The 19,457-nt window shown below is 42.0% G+C and overlaps 1 protein-coding gene across 2 annotated transcripts in view; it reads left to right on the top strand.

Moving 5' to 3' along the window:
• Positions 1-1,873: 1,873 nt before the first annotated feature.
• LARP4B (La ribonucleoprotein 4B) overlaps positions 1,874-19,457 on the top strand; it is a 55,962-nt gene continuing 38,378 nt past the window's right edge. Inside the window, exons 1-2 of one of the 2 annotated variants that reach the window (XM_050970668.1) lie at positions 1,874-1,922; positions 2,192-2,207. The gene's annotated coding sequence lies outside the window, so the exon portion shown is untranslated. Of the gene's footprint in view, positions 1,923-2,046; positions 2,208-19,457 lie in introns of those variants that run through there. The other variant, XM_030230069.2, reaches the window with a different exon arrangement.

Raw genomic sequence — 19,457 nt, 5'->3', positions numbered from 1 at the left:
CTCTATGGGAATTTCTGGCAGACACCTGGAAGGCAGGCATATGAATCTTATCAGTAAGGATTAAAAACTGGATCATCCTATGTGGATTAATTTCTGAGATGCAGATAGGCAGCAATGCATGGTACAGGTAACTATTGACAACTGCTTGTAAGGGGATGTAGTTTTGCCACACCTGAAGTAGAAGACAAGCTGAGGACTGGGAGCAGCCCTGGAAGATGATCCTTTCTAGACTTTTTTTTTCCCCCCAAAGTCCCAAGAGGAAACCACAGGTTTTCCTTTTGCCCAATTAACTGTAGTTAAAAATAGATGATGATCTGTACTAAATAACTAGAACTGTTTGCCAAGACTTGTTTGTTCCTTGGTCAAGCAAAAGAACTCTTGATTCTTGTGGGGCTCACTGCAGTTTTATATAACTGAAGATTTCCTCTATTCCCCAGCTTGGGTAGAGTAAGAGAGCTTGAGGCTGAGAAGCTGGGAGAGTCCTACAGAGACTTCACCTCTGGCTAAAGTCCTCATGTTCCAACCAGAATGTCCCGTGCCTGCACCTGTGTGCCTGCCTCTGTCTACATTCCATTTTCCTCCCATGCATGTTGTTCAATCCAGCCTGGCATTCTCCAGCCCAGGAGGAAGCAAGTACCTAAAAACAAAATGCATTTGTACTTTCCAGCAGTTTCTTTGCTTTGTCAAGCCTTGGCAGTGGCAGAGAGCAGCCATTCTGTGAGGACTGGAACTTGCTGTTGGAGGGAAGCACCGTGTGGATCCTGCTTTACAAAACAATCCTGCCTTCCTGCTGCAGCCCTTGTCTTCCCAGGATTGTTCCTCAGCCCTTTGCTTCCTCTGCCTCCTCTTCCTCCACTATGCAAAGAATAGTGGGAGGCTGGTGAGGCACTGGAACATATTTCCTAGAGAAGCTGTGGATGCTCCATCTCTGGCAGTGTTACAGGCCAGGCTGAACGGGGCTTGGAGAAACCCGGACTAGGAGGTGTCCCTGCTCATAGCAGGAGGGCTGGAACTCGATGATCTTTGAGGCGCCTTCCAAGCCAAACCATTCTGTGATTCTATGAAAGGAGACTCTCCAGCCTTTCACAACCCACGTGAAACACAAGGCTCTGACATAAAATACTCTTCTCCTAAAATTCTCCTTTTTAAGTTTATCACCTCCCTTTGAGCCACAACTGCTCACTCACACACGAGCTGCTATAGCAGGAGCTGGGACACTCTGCGGTAAATCCGGACAGGCTCGGGCCCCTCCCGCTGCTGCCATGGCAGGGTTTCAGAAGGCGACAACGTGCCCAGTGTCAGCACAGCACAGACCTGGCCGTGCTCCACACTCGCAGCCTTCGCTGAGGCACCGCGGCCTTGGGCACGGCCTCGGGCACTGCCCCGGCCCGTTGCGTCCCTCCGGCCTGAAACACCGCCCGGGCCCGGCTGGACACTGCCCGCCGACACAAGGCGGAGACAGCGGGACAGGAGGCGCCGCTTCCGCGACACCAGCCGTGACCCGCCCTCCCCGTCCCCTTCCCCTTCCCGTTCTTTCCCCTTCCCGTTCTTTCCCCTTCCCTTCCCCCTTCCCTTTCCCGTCTCCTTTCCCGCCACTTCCCGGCGGAGCTACGGCAAGGGCGAAGGGACAAAACGCCTCCGGGGGGAGGGAGCGGGAAGGCGGGCGGCGCCGCCCCCACCCCCGCGCGCCCCTCCGCGGCGGGTGACGTCAGGCGCCTCACGCGCCGCTCCGCGCGTCACACGCCGCGCGCGCGCCGGGGCCCCCTCCCCCCTTCCCCGCCCCACCAATCCGCGCGCGGCGGCTCCCGGCCGAGCGGCGCCGGCCAATCCCTTCCGCCGGCGGGGGCGGGACTTCCGCCGGGAGCCGGAAGCGGGTCTCTCATGCGAGCGGGTGGTTGAGTCTCGGCTCGGAGACGTTTCGGGCCCGGAGCCGCCGCCGCCCCCCCGCGCCCCCCCCCCGCCCCGCCCGTCCCCGGCGCTGCCGCCGCCCGCGCCCCCTCGGCCCCGCCTCGCGGTCCGCTCTCCTCCTCACGGCATCCGGCGGCGAGGCCCCAGCGGCGGCGGCGGCGCGGCGAGAGGCCCCGGCGCCCGCGGGAACCCGACAGGAGCGAAAGGCCCCGCGCCGGCGGAGCCCCCCCTCCCCCGTGCCCGCCCGCGTCCCCCGTGCCGAGCCCCGGCCCGAGGGCGGCGGCGGCTGTTGGTGACAGGTGAGTGCGAGGGGCCGCCCGGCCCGCGCCCTCCGGGCGGCGGCGCCCGCCGGGGCCGTTCCGCACCCGCGTCTCCCGGTGCGGAGGGATGGCGGGGCCGAAGGGGGAGCGACATCCCCAGCTCCGTCGCCCCCTCGCACCGGGGAGGCGGCCGGAGCCGCCATCTTCCTACCCGAGGCGGTTCCCGGGGGAGAGACGGGAGGGAGGAGGAGGATCCCGGCTCGGGGCCGCGATGGTGGCGGGGGTAGGGCGGGCGAGCCGCCGGGGCCGCTCCCGCACTGCGGCCTCGCCGCCCCGGGCACAGCGGGTGAGCTTTGCCCCCGCACCGATGGGGCCTTGCGGGAGAGCCGCGTGTGCCGCGGGGCGAGCGGGAAGGGGGCGAGCGCCGGGGGGACCCGCCTGGAGCCTTCCCGGCTGCCCGGCCGGGGCGGATGGGCGGCCGGGACCCTCCGGAGCAGCGGGCGGTGCCGGCCCCTGGTCCGTCGCTCCGGGCACGTCGCTGACTTTCCACGCGAGCCGTGTCCTGAGCAGGTGAATTGCCGGCGGGCCGGGGGAGCGCCCAGGCTGCACAGCGCTACCTGCGGGAGCGCTGCGCTGCCCCCAGGATTTAGTTGTTGTTGGGCCTTCGGTAGCTGCTTCAGCGGAGTTGTTTTCACTCTCGGTTTCAGTTTGTCCAGGTGCTCAAAGTTACTACGTAGCTTTGTCCACAGTTTAAACAGATGTGTACTTGCCAAACAGTGTTTGTTGTATAAGATTCCTGTGTGGCAGATAAGTATAATTATTTTTATTCTGCAGGTAAGCAAATTGAGGCAAAGTGGTTAAGACTTGCCTGTGGCCACAGAGAGAGAGCTGGTTGCAAAACCACTGTTTAAACTTGAGTCACTCTTGGGGTAAAACCATGGGAATTCTGACTTCCAATTCTGTGTCTTGTCTCTGGCCTAGTTTGTTGGCCTCTGAATCCTTAGTAAAATTGAAGAAGGAATCTTTCTTAAGTACTGGACTGCTATTGTAAGGTCTGTCTTGTGGTTGAAGTTTCATGTCAGACTTATCTGTTTTTTACAGATTAGATAAGTTCTCAAAGGTCAAAGCGTGTTATATATTTTTTTTTCAACTTGCTGGTATTTCACAACTGTTGGGTTTTGATTCTGGTCTGGTAACTTTTTATCAGCTGAACTTTCGCTTCTCCCTGCTGATTTGTAAGCATTTCTTCAAGTGAGTTCTCAAGATATAAAGCTAATCAGCTTACTCACTCTAGCTATTAGAACAACATTGTTTTTTTATTTTTTTTTTAAGGTTTTTTTTTTTTTTGTGGGAAGTGAAAGGGAGGTGAAAACTAGGTTGAGGCCTGATAATATGCATACAAAAAGCAGTATATATTTTATGTATAATGTCTACAGAAAATTTTATTCTTCTAGATGTGTTGTCATTCATGTGGATGGAAGCCACAATTACTTCTGTGTTTAATTGGTCTTACATTTTGGGGGAAAAATAATCTTTATTCAAATGGAGGTAAAAGTTTTCTTAAATGAATTACAAACATTGAATTTACAAGCAGAAAATTGAAAGCATTTGATCTCTTGGATGTTCCTTAATAAACAATTGTATGTAAGCGGGTCCTTAAGCGCACACAATGTTCTGGGTTGGATTGAACTGTTTACCTTGTAAATTTTTCCAGGTTTTTTTTACCCATTTATACACAAACACCGTGAAGGACTAAAGGTGTAAGCACACACAAGCATGTGCTGCCTTGGTTGCTTTTTATGGCTGGCTGTAGTGCAATATACACACAGAAAGCACAGATGACTGATGTGTGTTTATTATATATAGTGCTTAGATATGGGGCTGTATCTTAAGTGTTTCATTACAGAGCAAAACAGAACATCTGGAACTGGAGGCAATTATGGGAGCTTGGGGATTTTGTTTGGGGGGTTTTTGTTTCTTTGAGACATACAGAAACTATGTAGTCAGTTTCTGATGGTGATGTTTTATTTTGATTAGAGTGAAGTTAAATCCTTGGTTTATTTACTGAAATGCAAAGTCAATAGAGTCAGGTTTGTCTAATGTACATGTTCTGTACTGATCTGTTGCTGCGTCCCTTATTAAGTCTCATATCTCGCAGCAGCTTTGGCTTTAAATCAGTTGAGAGCTTAATTGGCATGGTAATATAAACTCTTTGTTAAATATTTATTACATTGCCTCACAGAATGCACATGCTAGACACGGAAAAGGCATGTTTATGACCATAGTGCAGGACAAATCTAAAGTGACAGCTTAAAGGTAGCAAAAAAGGAGTTACAAAAAACAAAGTAATTAGGTGTAGATGTATTCCATCAGTTTGATTTTTTTAAAACTAGGTGGCTTTTAGCACCTTCAGCACTATTAATGTTTAATTCCGTGGTGTCTATATATATTCATCAGGCATTCACATTCTCGTAAATTAACAGGTAAGGCACACAAATAAGAATGTAAAGCACCTGACTTGACTTTTCTTGTGCCTGTGCTGGAAGGAGCAGGTTTTGCAAAGGGCACAGCCTTATCGATCTTGAAGAAGAGCACTCTTGCCTTGGGGGTGCGAAGGTGGCTTTGGAGGTAGCTCACAAATGCAGTGTCAGGAAGGCTGTTGCTGGCAGAAAGAGATGAAACAAGCAAAGAAATGTGTTCTGGAGTCTGGAGAATATTAAGCTTTGGGAGTGTGATTTGTGTGTGTATGCATGTATGCACACATGTGAGAAACTGTTACATGCCATAAGGTGTAATAAGTGTAGTTTGCAAAGTTCTCTGTTCCTCTAAGCATTTACTAGCAAAATGACATTTTGGACAACAAGTTTGTCTAAGTCTTAGACACAACTGTAGAAAATAATCTCAGGCTGCATTTTTTTTTCCAGCGTGTAATCAGTGATACTCAGCCACCAGGTGTATTGGAAGTCTTGTGCATTTGCATTTAGAATGGGCGCACAGGTATGAGTAGGAAGGACAGGATGTTACAAAACAGGACGTTATAAGGAAGAAAATTAACCCTCTCCCTGCAGTTTTGAAATAGGCAATGATGTGTGGAGAGCTGTGTAGAAGATTAGAATAAAAGCTACTCTTGTAGTAAAGGCCCTGGAAAGGTGAGCAATGTTGTTCTGAAAGCAAGGCATGCACGTGCTGAAATTAATACTCTGAATTTAGTCCATATACAAGGTCTAGACGGGTGGATTTCACAACAGAAGCCACTAATTTAATTAGGATGGGGTAAGTGATGTAAAACTTAAAACTTAGCACTATTTCAAAGTTTGTAATCCCTCAAAAAAGAGAAGACACACATGCACAACCTCTTCCCCTGAACTGATAATGTGCTTTGTCAAAGGCACGAGTTCTAACTGTATTTGCATTTTCAAGCTAATGCTTTGGGAAAGCTCTGTTTTCTTTTCCTGTGCATTAACTCCTCTGTGCTAAACTCAAGGCAAGCTAGTGTATCATAATAGTTAAACACAAAAACAGCATTCTGAAGCAACTCCTCTGAATATAAAACTGAGTGATATTTCACCTGGTCAAAAATCATTTACTGTAAATACCGGAAAATTGAAGAAGACACATTGCTATTCCAACAAGCTGTTTCTTTTCTCTTTAAGCATATAATGACTTTGACTGTCCAATGATAAAAATGTGTCTACAACCAACAAGTCTGAGAAACTCGTTAGAAACCGGAGACCAGCAGTTGATTTCTGTTCCACCCATTCATCTACTTAAGTGCCATAAAAGTATTACAAGATAGAAACAATTTCTGTTAATTGGTTCCCAGCTGGTGGTACTTAAATTTTGGTGATGTGATGGAGCCAAGGATTTATGAAATCATTGGTCTTTCACATCTGTGTGTGTAGCTGTTCCATACCTTTTAAAGGAGGGTGCCTCCCCATTCAGAAGCAGGTGTTACAGAGCAATACCTACAGACAACAAAGGTACTTTGGAGTGCTCAAATTAGGTGTGACTGTAATACGTCATAAATGTGTGATTAGGATAGCCGTGGCAGTGTTCATTCTGTGATGTGTGCTGCTGCAGGTATTTTGTGTCTGGGTATGTGTTTCAGGAACAACAATTAACTCCAAAATTGGAAGTCTGACAGAGGTTACTAATATGTGGCTAGCTGCTTGGCCTAGAACATTGCCGGGAATTGGGGAAGCGCTGTTTTGACACCCTGATGAATCACCAATTTCTTTGAGTCTTAATCTTTTCGAACGCTCTCGTTTACCAGGGAGGGCCGGGCTATGCATATTCTGGATCCTGTCAGTCCAGCTCCTTAATGGGTAGTTGAATGATGTAATACAAAAGGAATCAGTTGTTCATAAGCTGAATGGATTGCCACCTCTGCACTTCCAGCAGCTCTGTTGTTATTCTCATAAGGCTGTTGGCATGTAAGGAGCTGGTGTTCCAGAGAGCATATCCTACAGTAAAGGATTATTCTGGATTGCCTCTATGGCCATGTAGAGTTCACAGATATATCAAGTTCAGTGTCCGTGTGTTTAAGGTAACAGCAGGTATACACAACTTTGAGTTCTGGACTGTTGCACGTATAGATAGAATTATAGATGCCTACAGAAATGTATAGACATCTGTCTGCCATGGTAGCCTGGGATGAATTGGACACAACTGCTTTATCTGTTAGGGATTCTTTTCTAAAATTCCAGTATCATTTTCATTGTTGAAAACAGGAAACACTGGCAACACGGACTTCGGAAATTACACCTTCAGATCCAATCAGAATTTCACATAGATTACGTTCAGGAATACACTGAGTTTTCAGTGTGAAGAACATACAGTTATTTTATCTAAAGCTAGTGCTGGGCTTTTTGGAAGTCGAAATACTGTATCACCTTATTTGGCTTTTGGATCTCTTGTGGTTTTTTGCACAAGTATCTAAAGAATATTTTCCTTTTGCATGGGTTAATTCTCTCTTATTGACTTCTGGAAGTGACCAACAATAGTGAATACTTTATTGGTACTATTCATAAGACGGACTTTCATCTGTCTTGTTAGTGGAATTGCAAACTTGCTTCAAACACTGTAGATTTCTGTTACTCTGTTAAAAGTGTTTATCAGTGTTTCTCAGCCCAGCTAATGTTCTGCAGTCCATTTTAAGCAAAGTATTTTGTAGTTACAGGATGCCAGTGATCCAACAGGGAAACCTGAGAAACAAAATATTAGTTAAATAGTAACTATGTTGAGAAAAAAAATCATTTCATAAATCTCATTTGGCAGAAACCTAATGAAAGGTTTGAAAGCTTTACAGTGATGACTCTTGGCAGCTTTATGGTTTTGTTTTCGGTCACTGTTGGTATCCATATGCGTATTTTCACAGGTTGTGGTGCTGTCACAGGTTGCCCCACAACAGAGTCTGACTCTGACTGTTGTTCAAACAAGGAACTGATGAATCAACAGGCCAATGTCCAAAGTAGCTTGCTTTTCCATACCCTAGTGCTGAGGGTTTATGCTCAAATGTTTGAATGTATCCTCCTGGTTTCTGGTTCTTGTTCTAGGAATTAAAAAGTGGAGCAGAAGTGAAGACTGTACAGGGTCACAGTTACTTCAAGTGCTGAGCTACCTGTATGTGCAGAATTTGCAGTCTTATCTCAGAGTTTCATTCCCATTCAATGTTGTTGCTGCCCAACAGAGAGGGACAGAAAATGGTCACCATGTGGCTGTTTAAAGCAGCAAGGCAAACAATTTGGTCAGAATATCATTGTCTACATTGGCATCTCTCCAGGATCTTGGGTTTGTGTCCCTGCTCAAATTTAAAGCTTCTTGTCCAATTCTTCATAACAAATGTCAAAAAAATTATGCTATCAAGGAGGGAAGGGACTGTTTTTAATGAACATATGTTACAGCTTAGCTTATAGTCTATATATTATGAATATAATTTTCTTAGTTATCATTGTGTATTCTAACTGTATTCAGGAATAAGTGAAATTTTTAGAAGGGTCTGTGCCCAGTTATTTTGACTTGCAAGGAAAAATTATTGTCATTAAATGCAAGCTAAGATATTGGCAGTCCATCCTTTAACTGTGAGTCAAAACCTGAATTACCAGTAGTTTTGATTACAGTGATACTCTAGGAAGGTGGGGTAGTCTAACTGTGAACAAATGTGCACCCAGGAGGTGATAGTCTTTCATACAATGATTTAAAACTAAGCAGGAGCTGCTTCTGGTTTCGGTGAAGCTTGCAATGGAGGATGGTAGCCTTTATTAAAAGAGGAAGTAATACTTAAATGAGTGGATTATTGGAGTTAAATTCTATTTTTGGTGAAGAGGTTAATGAAATAATCATTAGCAAAAAACATCAGTTTCCTTTACTTTTACAAAACCTTACAGTTAAATCATGCTTCTTCTGTAATTAGTTAAATTTCAGTTTAGACTGGGACTGAAGATGTTTCAAAACTTAAACATTCTAGGTCAATGAATGCTTTTCAAGTCATCTGAAAAAAAAGCCAAAATGAAACTCCAGAGATTGAGGGGAGTTCATCCCAGGCTGTTTGTTTTGCAGAATGACTGTTTATTGAAATAGTCTTTGTATTGTCAAGTATTGCTGTATACATTCGTGTTGGAACAAAAATTGCCTCTGTACCTTTTTGCTTATCACTGGCATTATCAACATCATATGTGGTTATATATGCCTCTCACTTGGACTTTAGGTAGGTATAGATCCTCTTCTCTCCTAGTTTTCTCAGGCCTGTTGTGAGGGAAGATATATGCCAGGAGGACTGTAATGGTTGTCCCTTTGGCTTGCATCAAATCTTTTCCAGAATTCTAGTTCTGTGTGCATTTGAATTTGAGATCCGTGGGGTTGGATTTCTGCTTCCCTGAGTTAGGAGTTTATTGTATGGTCCCAGAATGCCATGATAAAGAACCTGGCAAATTGGCTTTGAAGGTCTGTATGTGTCTCTTAAATAATAATTCAAAGTACTGAAAATATTAAGGATCCTGGAAATTTCATATGCAGCTTTTGACCTCGTCTTGCTTAAGTGCAACGCTGATTGCAGACTTGAAAAGTGGAATCCAAGTAATAGCAATATTCCAAGATAAGACTATTAAGATCTTTAAAGAAGGTTAGACTTCTAACCTCACCCTTGGAACTGCACTAAATATTAACCCTATATCTTCAAATGGTGTTTTTAGTCTTGTCTTTCATCATAAAATGCTGCATCTGCTTCTGCCAACTTCAGAATTTTTCTGAGAAAGATATTGTTCATAAAATCCTGCCCAGCAAAGCTGGGTTAGTTGTTTCCTTCACCTTTGCCAAGTGTCCTGCCTGGAGTCACAGGCAGGCTCTGAGTGCTTCATCCACTCTTTGGTTAGCAGTGAAGTGAAGAATGCGGAAAACTCAGAGCTGATATTGGTAAATCGCAAGGAGGAACACTCAGTAATTGAAACAAGGAAGTTCGTTGTTCCCAGCATTGCCAAACTCGGACTCTTCATGCACAACATTTAACTTGTTCCCTCTAAGCAAGTGCTAAACCTCCTGGAACCTTGTCATGTGTTACAGCAATTGAAGATTTAGTGTTTCTTTGAAGAACTGGGAGAAGACCATCAGTTGCTGCCTCTTAGCTTTAAAAACTTGAAGCAACTAGTAAAATATCGTAGAACTGGCAGTTGTTTTGTTAAACAAACAGAATTTATGAAATGACAGGTCCACTCAGAGTGAGCCTGACATGCTGAGGTGCTGGTATGTTATCCAGCAAAGTTCAGAATCTTTCTAGTTTTTGCTCCAAGTCAGGAATCTTAGACTGAAACTGTCTCTCACAGTGAAAGTGCAACAGTCTCCTTAAACTTCACTGCTCTGTGTGAGTTCCTAGCATGCTTAATTGTTGCTTCCTTCAGCACAGGAATAGGAAAATAATTCTTACACTTCCCTTCAAAAGCTACATTAAAGAAAAGCAAATACCAAACATCCCCCCCCCCCACTGGTTAAATGAGAGCAGGCCAGTTATGTGGGGACGGAAGGGAAACAAAGAAAATACATTATTATGCAAGATAATGTCTTTGCAAAAGCATTCCTCATGTGTGCATGAATTCAGAGAAGGTATGGTAGGATGAGACAGACTTGGTGTCCAGAGTGCCAGAGTAAACTTAGCTGCTGCAGATAAGATACCTGTCAAAATAGAGAGTAGTTTGAATGAAATAGAATATAAATCTATTTTCTGATATCCATGTTCATCTCCTCATGAAGTTTTGGTTGGCTATGGGAAAGAGCAATACAGGCCTATTTTAAGAGTTCCAGAGTTTAAGCTACCATGCAGTGTTCTGTAAATGACTATTTAAAAATAGTATAGGAATGAGCAAGTTTTTGGGAAACCCAGTCATTAGTGCTAACAGGTATTCGCTCCTGCTCTGTCTACTCCAGGGCAAGCTGGAATTTTCTCACCAATTCAATTTACTGTTTCTAATCAGTTGCTCTTCTGCTTTCTGTGTGTATGGAAGTGTTGTGCAGTTTTTGACTCATGTAACATTAGTGCAGACAAGCAACATGGATGATAGTTGGTTTAGGTGAGGTTTTGTATTTGATGGTGCTAAAATTTAGAAACATACTTTTGTGATGCTTTCCATCAGTTTTTTTTCCCCATCATTTAACATTTGCATGAAATGACAATTTCTGGATCAGTGAGCAGTATTTGATATTAAATATTGGTATTTCATTAAAAGCCTGGAGCAGTCTCCCAGCTAATTTGTTGGCATAAAGACCTCTGAAGTTATTGAAAAGCTTTGACTTTCAGAGAAAATCCAATTAGCCTATCAAAGACCACCCTAAAACATCTAGAATTAGTACTGGCGTAGAAAGTAAACATTTTTAGCAGTTAAATTTATGCATATTAGTAAAAATACCAAGACTTTTCTTTGCATTGCCTCAGCTGTGAGTTGTGTTTGCAGATGAGAATCCTGCTGCGCTGGACACTGCGAACATAGGCTGTTGCCTTGTAGGTGGATGGGAATGTTACAAGAAATCAGTATGAATAGTGCATTAGTATAATACATGATGCCTATGCTCTGATGAGATTATTAAAATATATTAATTAAAGAAAAAAAGAAAAAATCCTGCTGAAGGAAGGAGCCTCCATCACATCTCGCAGTTTCTCTTAACCCATGTTAGTCATAAATATAAGGGGATTTATATACTTAGTCATTATTTAGGCTGGCTGGTTTTAGAAGATTATATGAAGAATTAGTCTGCCTCTATGGATAGGCATGTTTAACAAATATATTCCAAATGTACTTTGGAAGCAGAGGCAGATATGAAATGCTGTGCAGAGCATGGGGTCCAACTCCAAGCTTGTCATTCAGTAGCTACTTTAAAGCATCGTTTGCCCTGTATTTAGGCTTAATTAGTTTTCTGATTATTTCAGGGCAGAAGAGGCAGTGGCTTGCACTGGCCTGTCCTTTCACTTTTTAATTCAGTACAGGCAATGTTCAATCTGCTGGGGTTTCTGTTGTAGAGGTCCTGCAGATATGTTACTGTAGCCTTTACTTTCCTTTTTTGGTTTTGGGTTGTTTTGGGGTTTTTTTTAATTGGTGATGCTTTGTAACAGCAGCAGCAGAGTGATGTGGACCTAAGCTGTTGAGTTCCACTCAGAACTGAAGTACTGGTCTCTGCTCTTCTGGTTTCTTAGAGTAGGACAGAAGGGTTAATGCCACCAGGTAGTCAGCTTGAGTCCTCTCTCCTCTACTGCTGTTTTGGTGGCCACAGAAGTGAAGTGCATGTGCAGGCAACTACTGTGTAGTTCTCTGTTTAACTGGAGAAAAGGGTGTTCAGATTTACTCAAATTCTGTTCTTGCTGGTGATGTTTTCTGTCCTGGAAAAGTAAAAAGTTGCACCAGAGCTGGGAGGTAGGCAGGAAGTCAAATGCTTACAAATGTAAGGGAGGGCAAGTGATGGAGCATTTTAGTGGAAAATCATTATACTTCAAGGTACTTACCTAATCAACTTGAGTATTAAATTCCTGATCTCTTTCCTGAGAAAGTTAAAAGACCTTTTTCATTCAATGTGAGATGTTTTCTGCTCTTTGTAGGCCTTTGTAATGAATATAGAATGTGTAATTCTACATTCAGCTTATCAATGGAGAGCAGGTTGTGGAGAACTACTATCATTATTAATTTATATTAAGTTAGCTTTCCACTTTTCAGAATTGTCATGATTTGGTTGACCTGCTAACAGTTTAACTCTGCCATTTGAGGGGTTTCTTAGAAAATACACAAATCAGAGAGTTGAGAGATGAATTTTAATTAAGTGTGGTACTTTTGAAATCGTCATCTGATAAATATCTTATCTGACATGATAGTTATAATAGAAATTAAATATATATCTTTATGAATAACCTGCAGGGTGTGTGCTGTTAGTCCACTTACAGTGAGGAAAACAAGCTTGTGGCTTTGTGATGGAAGTGCAACATGAAGCAACTCCTGTTAATTAATGAGTTGAGTTTCTTAATGTAATATGCTTCAGCCTGCAGTCAAGAGAGTGCTGCTTCAGACTTGAAAACTGAGAACAAGCCATAAGCAAACTGAAAACTGCTCATGACACAATCACTCTTGTCTTCAAGGCACATGACACTCTTATAAGGCATAAAAATGTCTTCCTAGTGGCTTATTCCTGCTTGGTAGGCACTCCTAGTGTTCTTAAATGGTGAGGTTTTTGTTAGGTTATATATCATTAAACATCTGGTTTATTGCATTACTGAGGAGGATGTGAGCCACAGGCTTCTTGGTCCATCTCTGGAGTGATGTTTGAGTGCACATCAGATAATAACTGCATGTTTAGTTACTTGGTGTGCAGGAGGGCTGCAGAAATTCTGTGAGAGACCATTGAGTGTTGTGAAGTTATTTAATTTTTGTTACGGATGTATATTTAAAATAGAGTGCATAAAAGGCTAGATACAAAAAATATAATAATGATACAAAAATATATACGAAAATTATAATTATAAATTTTTATTGGTGGAGGTCATCCTGTTATCTTCTGTATACTGTTGACATCATCTTCTTGTTTGAGATGCTGAGTAAAACTGTAACTTTACCCTCTTCCCATTTTTCTTGCTCTTTACTGAAAGAGTTTTTCGTATGCCTCTGTACAGAGTCCTTATCATTTACCAGTATCAGATTTCTTTGGTATTTTATCGCCTTTGCTTAGTAACTTGCTGCTTGGCATCTTTTGAACAGCTAATTACTGTAATGATCTGGATTTCCAGACTTGCAGAGTAATCAGTTCTGATGTGCTCTTCATAGCACAGGTTTCTGTGTGAGTGGGAATGTTCAGTAAATGATGAGAGTTGTGAATTGCTCGGGAAGTCTCACACAGAAATGCCTCATAGATCTTTAAATAAAAAACTGCAGCATTCTTTTTAAACAGCGAGATTTACTATTTCAGCCTTTTTTAGAGGAGAGACTACATTTTAAGGGATAATTAATAGAATTGCAGAACAATTTTGGAGGCTGTCAACCTTATAAACAACAGAAGGGATTTTAAAAAAAATCAAACTTGTGAAGTAGGTGCAGCAGCTCTAAATGATTTGTGTTTTCTGTTGAAGGATGTTAAAAAAGGTACAGCATTAAGGTTTAATTGTTTTTCTGACACTGTAGTTCTTGCTAACGCCTGGTGGCCTTGTGCATTTTGAAGTGCCTTGAGTTTTCCAAGTGTTCTCTTGCAGGTTTGCCCCCAGTGCTTAGGTCCATGTTCCTCTTCAGGAACCCAGAAGTTGCATTATTCTGGAGAGTGCTGGGGCATAAGTAATTTCTTGGCAGGAAGGAAAACTGAAACAAATCCAATGGTACTTCTCTTGGGTTTTTTGAAATCTAACTTTCCAGCCACCATGCTGGCACGTACACTGGATGCTTGTACGTTTTGAAATTTCATCTGATGGACTTGCATAAATCACTGGGTCTAAACACTAAACTCCAGAGGTGAATTTTCAACTTTTTCCCCAGCTGTTGAGCTAATCAGCAGTTTAACAAGTTGAGGACCTTGTGATGATTTTTAATAGTAGTGAATTCAAGACTTCTGTAGACACATGCTGTGACTAAATATTTATGTCATGTCAGCTTTTTAATTGCTGTTGTGTAATAGAGATTTTACAACTGATGTAGGCGCAGTGATGATTGCAGAGATGGCCACAAACAGATATGCTTTTGGTGCTGTTAGATTTCTTATTCACAGCTATAGTATCTGCTGTGGGAATGGAACTTCTTCACAGTATATTTTATTTTAAATAATGCCATCCCCTCAAAGCTAGACTGCTTGTCACATCTGCTCTGTAAAGAAACTGATTTCCTGCTTTGAAGGGAAAGATGGAAACCCCTGAGTTCTGTCACAAGTTTTCTCTGTGGGCATGATACAGCTTGGATGATGTTACTCATCTACAGAATGTGCCCCATGCAGAATGATGATGATGGGTCAGTTCTAACAGCTGAGATGTTTTTTTGAAAGTAACCTCAAACAAGCACCTGATGAAAATTGCAAGTTTATATCAGTGCTTATGACACTAAGAGGGACACTCTCAGCCTTTCAGGATTAGGGCTTTTCCAGTTTTTCTTGATGATGCTGTATAAGCTTAAGCAAATATCCGGTATCTGAGTTGGCACCTTTACTGGGACTGAGAACATGATTAACTCATGATATATTACATATGCTTTGGCTATTCACAAAGGTGGAGAAACTAATAAAGAAAACTTAAACTTCATTTAAAGATGAGCTAATGTATTAAAATTGTAGCATATTTTTGGGAAAGGCATCTCTTATTTCTCATATAAATGCCTATGTGATGTCCTCAGCAGGTGCTAACACTTTTCAGAGTCAGTGATAGCTCTGATTACCTCTGCTGTGGTGTCATGACCCTCATAGGTACACAAGTGTGTGGTAGATGGTGAGAAAGAATGTTCTCTCTCACAGTAGAGAGAGGATTTCTGGCTTGCAGGTGGAAGTTTGTTATGAGGCTCAAGTCAAGCGATGTACCTCTGTTTGGAAAACAGTAACATGAGAAAGCTTAAAATGAAGTGTATTTCTGTATTAGCCTTGTGAAAACTTAATCTGTGTTTAAAGTTTCTAAAATGTTTGCTAGAAAGAATTCTGCACAAAGCCAAACTCAAATCTATTTTTGTTTGTACTTGCTGGAAGAGCAGTGAAAAGTTCTTTTATTCTAGTGAGCTTTTTTTGTTTTATGCTGTTGCTGTTTGCAGGGTGAAAGTTAGTTGTCAGCACTTGCATTTGTAAATCTCTTTTTAAGGGCTGATTACTCTGGGCTGAAAGTTGGCAGGCAAGATCTCAGCCCTAGAGCATTGTTTGGGGTTTTGCATGTTTTTAAATAACAGATCTATGTGACTGATTTGATTGAGAGAATGCATGCTGCTACTCAGACTGTAGTAACTCTAGACAGTGAAACAGAGTGCAGAAAAGCACACTTTGAATATGAATGAGAAAAAGTAGAGATGTCTATAGTGAAAGCAGGAGGATTGGGGGCTACACCCCAGGGAGGTTTTTAGGGAGGTCAGCAAGAGCAGTAGGGGTTTCGTTTGCTGTGTAACAATCAAGGAGATGGATGTCTTTTCCAAACTATTTGCAAGGTTGTGGTGCATGTGGATGCAGTGTGTTTATAAATACCTTCAGACAGTTGCACATTAACTCTGCTCATACTAAGATACCTGAACCTGCACTAAATGCAGTGTAAAGGTTAGTTGGATGTTGGCACCACACTAACACACACATGTGGCTTTTGGATGAGAGCCGTCCCAGCTCTGCTTGGCTTGGCACCCAGGCAAGAGTGATCATGTGGTTATGTGCACTTATCTGTGTAGTCATTCTGTGGGCCATTGCTGGTTTGTATCTTCTGAAATTATGAAGTTCTTATAACTAGATGGCTTTGAAAATACTTGACGGAGAATAACCATGCTGTCAGCCTTAAAAAAGCCAAAACACTACAACTGCCCCAAAACCTCACAAAAACCTAAAAAAAAAAAAAAAAAAATCAACCCTCCCCCCCCCCGAAACAAACCCCATATCTTTCTGTTTGTGAAAGGTGATTGTGGATGTTGCAGTAGGCTGAAATAACCATGTTTCTTGACCAGATGGTCTCAGTCCCTCCTGAAAATATTCTTGTAACTGCTCAGGTTAACCACTCACCAGGTGTCCACAGGGACAGATCTGTGCAAGTGAAGGGTGACTAATGAGAAAAGGAGTAATAAGGCACTCTTGCTCTTGCTGTTGCAATTACTAGTTTTGCAGATGGAGCAGTGTATTACAGTTTTGGGGAAAGCAAACATGGTTGAATGTTGTGCTGTTTCTAAAGAAAAATTTTTTTCCTCTATAAACTTCTCTGTCTTGGCTATTTACAAATCAAGTTTGGACTACTTTTGGTAAATCTCAATAAAAGCTAGGCAGTTTCTCTTGGGATAGATGTAGAAATAAGTACTTAAATGTCTGTCGTAGAGTCAAGAACAGACTTATTCTCAAGTTGCTGAATTTGACTTATCACTCCATGATGGCCAAATGGCAAGCCAGAAGGGTACAATGGTTTACTAGATGCATTTGCAGAATTGAAATTAATGGGTGCTTCTAAATCAGTGAAACACTGGCACAGCTTGCCCAGAGAGGTGGTGGATGCACCATCCCTGGAAGCATTCAAGGTCAGGTTGAACAGGACTCTGAGCAATCTGATCTAGTTGAAGATGTCCCTCCCTGCTTCTTGCAGAGGAGTTAGACTAAATGACCTTCAAAAGGCCCCTTTCAACTAAAAAACTGTTCTGTGATTCTGTGATGAAAAAATTTCATTTGATTGTGATAGCTCAGTGTTCTGCTCTAGGTAGTGCTATCTCTATCCCAGAAGAGTTTGCCAACTTGCATTTTCCTCTTGAATGTTTCCTGGTTATTGCTGCAACATTTGTTTATGCAAAGATACATTGAACTGCTGACTGGTAAACCGTATCTCTTAAAGTCATGGACAAGTTAACTCTTCAATTGGATAATAATTTTTATTGCTGCATTAAAATGCTCCATTTAACTTGTCACTAATTCAGCTGATAAACTCTTTAAAATATTCAGTGAATATATACCTGTGGTTTCTAGAATTGCCAGTTATTGATTGTGGTTTGTATAAATAAGCTTTTATATGAAAAGATATATCAATACTAATGAAAAACATGCTAAAACATGTCATATGGAGAGCTTTTAACATTCCATGATTTTTATTGGTTTTCTCTTTCCTGAAGTATCACTGCCTTTTTCTACAGCCCTTGCATTCTCTGACATGATAGTTATGGGAGTCTGCTGTCATGTGGGTTTTGTTCTCTAGGAGTCTAATAAGTGGCAGCTCTGTAGTAGAAAAGGTGGCATTAACTTTCCAGAACAGCCCTGCATGTGGAGTCGTTTTGAGGTATCTCACAACCAGTGGGATTTTACAGCTGAGCACTTGACATCCTGCAGACTTGTAGCAGTGGGATGTATTAAGGGAAGAAAAATTGCAACAGAAGCTCCCTCCTTCTGTGTTTGGGACCTTTCTGTATGGCTTGCTCATTTACAGAAAGGCAAAGGCTGATCATTGTTAAAATCGCGGGATTTGGAAAGCAGGTTTTACCCTCTTCAAACAAATTACTTTATTGCTGTTCTTTGGAGTGCCATTTTGATCCTTAGTGATCAAAATTCAACTTAAATATATGGGTTTGACATTGTAATTGCTAAAAATAATTTGTTTACAAGGTGAGTGGTATTAGTATGGTGTGTATCACAACAAATCCGTGTGTCTAATGAGAATATGATTATTAGTCTGAGTAAGCAAAGTTACCTATGGCTTCAATCTAGACTTGGCCTGTGATAAGCATCTTGCATAATCTCATCTAAGGGACTTGTGAAAAGCAGTAGAGTGATATGCTGCTCTAATTGCTGGTGGCTTACCCAAGGAATTTGAAGTTGCAGTGTACACACTGCAGTTGTGTGATGTCAGGTTAGCTGACAACCTGTCTATCCTCAGCTGCAATTAATGATTTAGCTGGGTATTTTGTGCTTGATGGCTAGTCAGCAAATGCTTTCAAGGACATATATGTAGTGGAACTTTACTTTTTGTTTGACAGATTCATATGATTGCAGCTGTTTCCCTTCCCTTCCTTTATCCATAGACTTACAAAGTTCTGGTGTTAACACAATGTGCCAGAGGATGGAAGAGATTGCAGCATGGCTCTGGACAGGCTGATACTAGAAGGGAATGGGAATATGTGTGATAAATAGGTGACAGAAGGATATAAAGAGGTACCTTGACGTGAATATGGGGATGGATATGGGAATCAAAATGCTGAGTAGATACCACCATTGCTGACTGAAACATGCTAGTGTTTCTCTAAAGTAGCCTTTTGCTTATGAAGGGTAGTATGAACAGCAGTGGAGGTTACACACAGTGAACGTGAAATGAGTCAGGAGCCTTGGGCTCTTTTTAGAAAGAAAAATTAATCCAAAATTCTGAAAGGCTAAACACAATTTCTTTGAAAAACGTGAACAGAAGTGTTCTCCAAGAGGCTAAGACACTTCGTGCTCTGCTAAAGTGTCTACCTCTTCCCGTGCATGGCTTTGAGCAACACAGAGTCTGGCTGTTTAATACTCCTTTTGAAAAATTGCTTTCATCCTGAGGATGGTTTTTGGTTATTTTATAAAATATAAATATCCTGAATGAATTCCAGACTTTGTTATATAACCTCTGAGTATATTTGTGTGTAACACTGTGAGGGATACTGTAATTTTGGAAGTTCCATTTTAGTGTGTTTTTTTGTCTGTGCCATTTCTTCCTTAAGTAGTTTGGGTGAGAAACATAGTGTTAAGAAAAGAAACTTCTGAGAATATTACAGGGACTTTTATTTCTTTTGAAAACATACTTTTCATGCTAACTTCCCATCAATAGCACGAGGTAATAAGCAACTGTTTGTGTAAGCTGAAATGTTCATCTTCTTGGGGGTGTCAGTATATTTGTTTCCTCAGCTATATGTATAAAATACCATTTGCATAATTCTGTAATACAGGTGCTCAAATCAGTTTATAGCTGAACATAGTGATTTTTTTGAAAATGTTGGAATATATTCAGTCAGCTGCATTTGATATTTGCTTTTGTCCATTTCAAAATACAGTGTAAAGGAGACTCATGCAAAGCCATAATGCTCTAGACTGAAAGTCTTAACTCTAGTCTTGGAGTCAAGTAGCCTAAAAGGAGCTTATGTTCCTAAAGAATGGAACATTACCATTAATTTACATGTGCTA

Source organism: Serinus canaria, chromosome 2 (genome assembly GCF_022539315.1).
Source record: "Serinus canaria isolate serCan28SL12 chromosome 2, serCan2020, whole genome shotgun sequence".
Taxonomy (NCBI): Eukaryota; Metazoa; Chordata; class Aves; order Passeriformes; family Fringillidae; genus Serinus; species Serinus canaria.
This window is presented reverse-complemented; position numbering and strand designations above follow the sequence as displayed.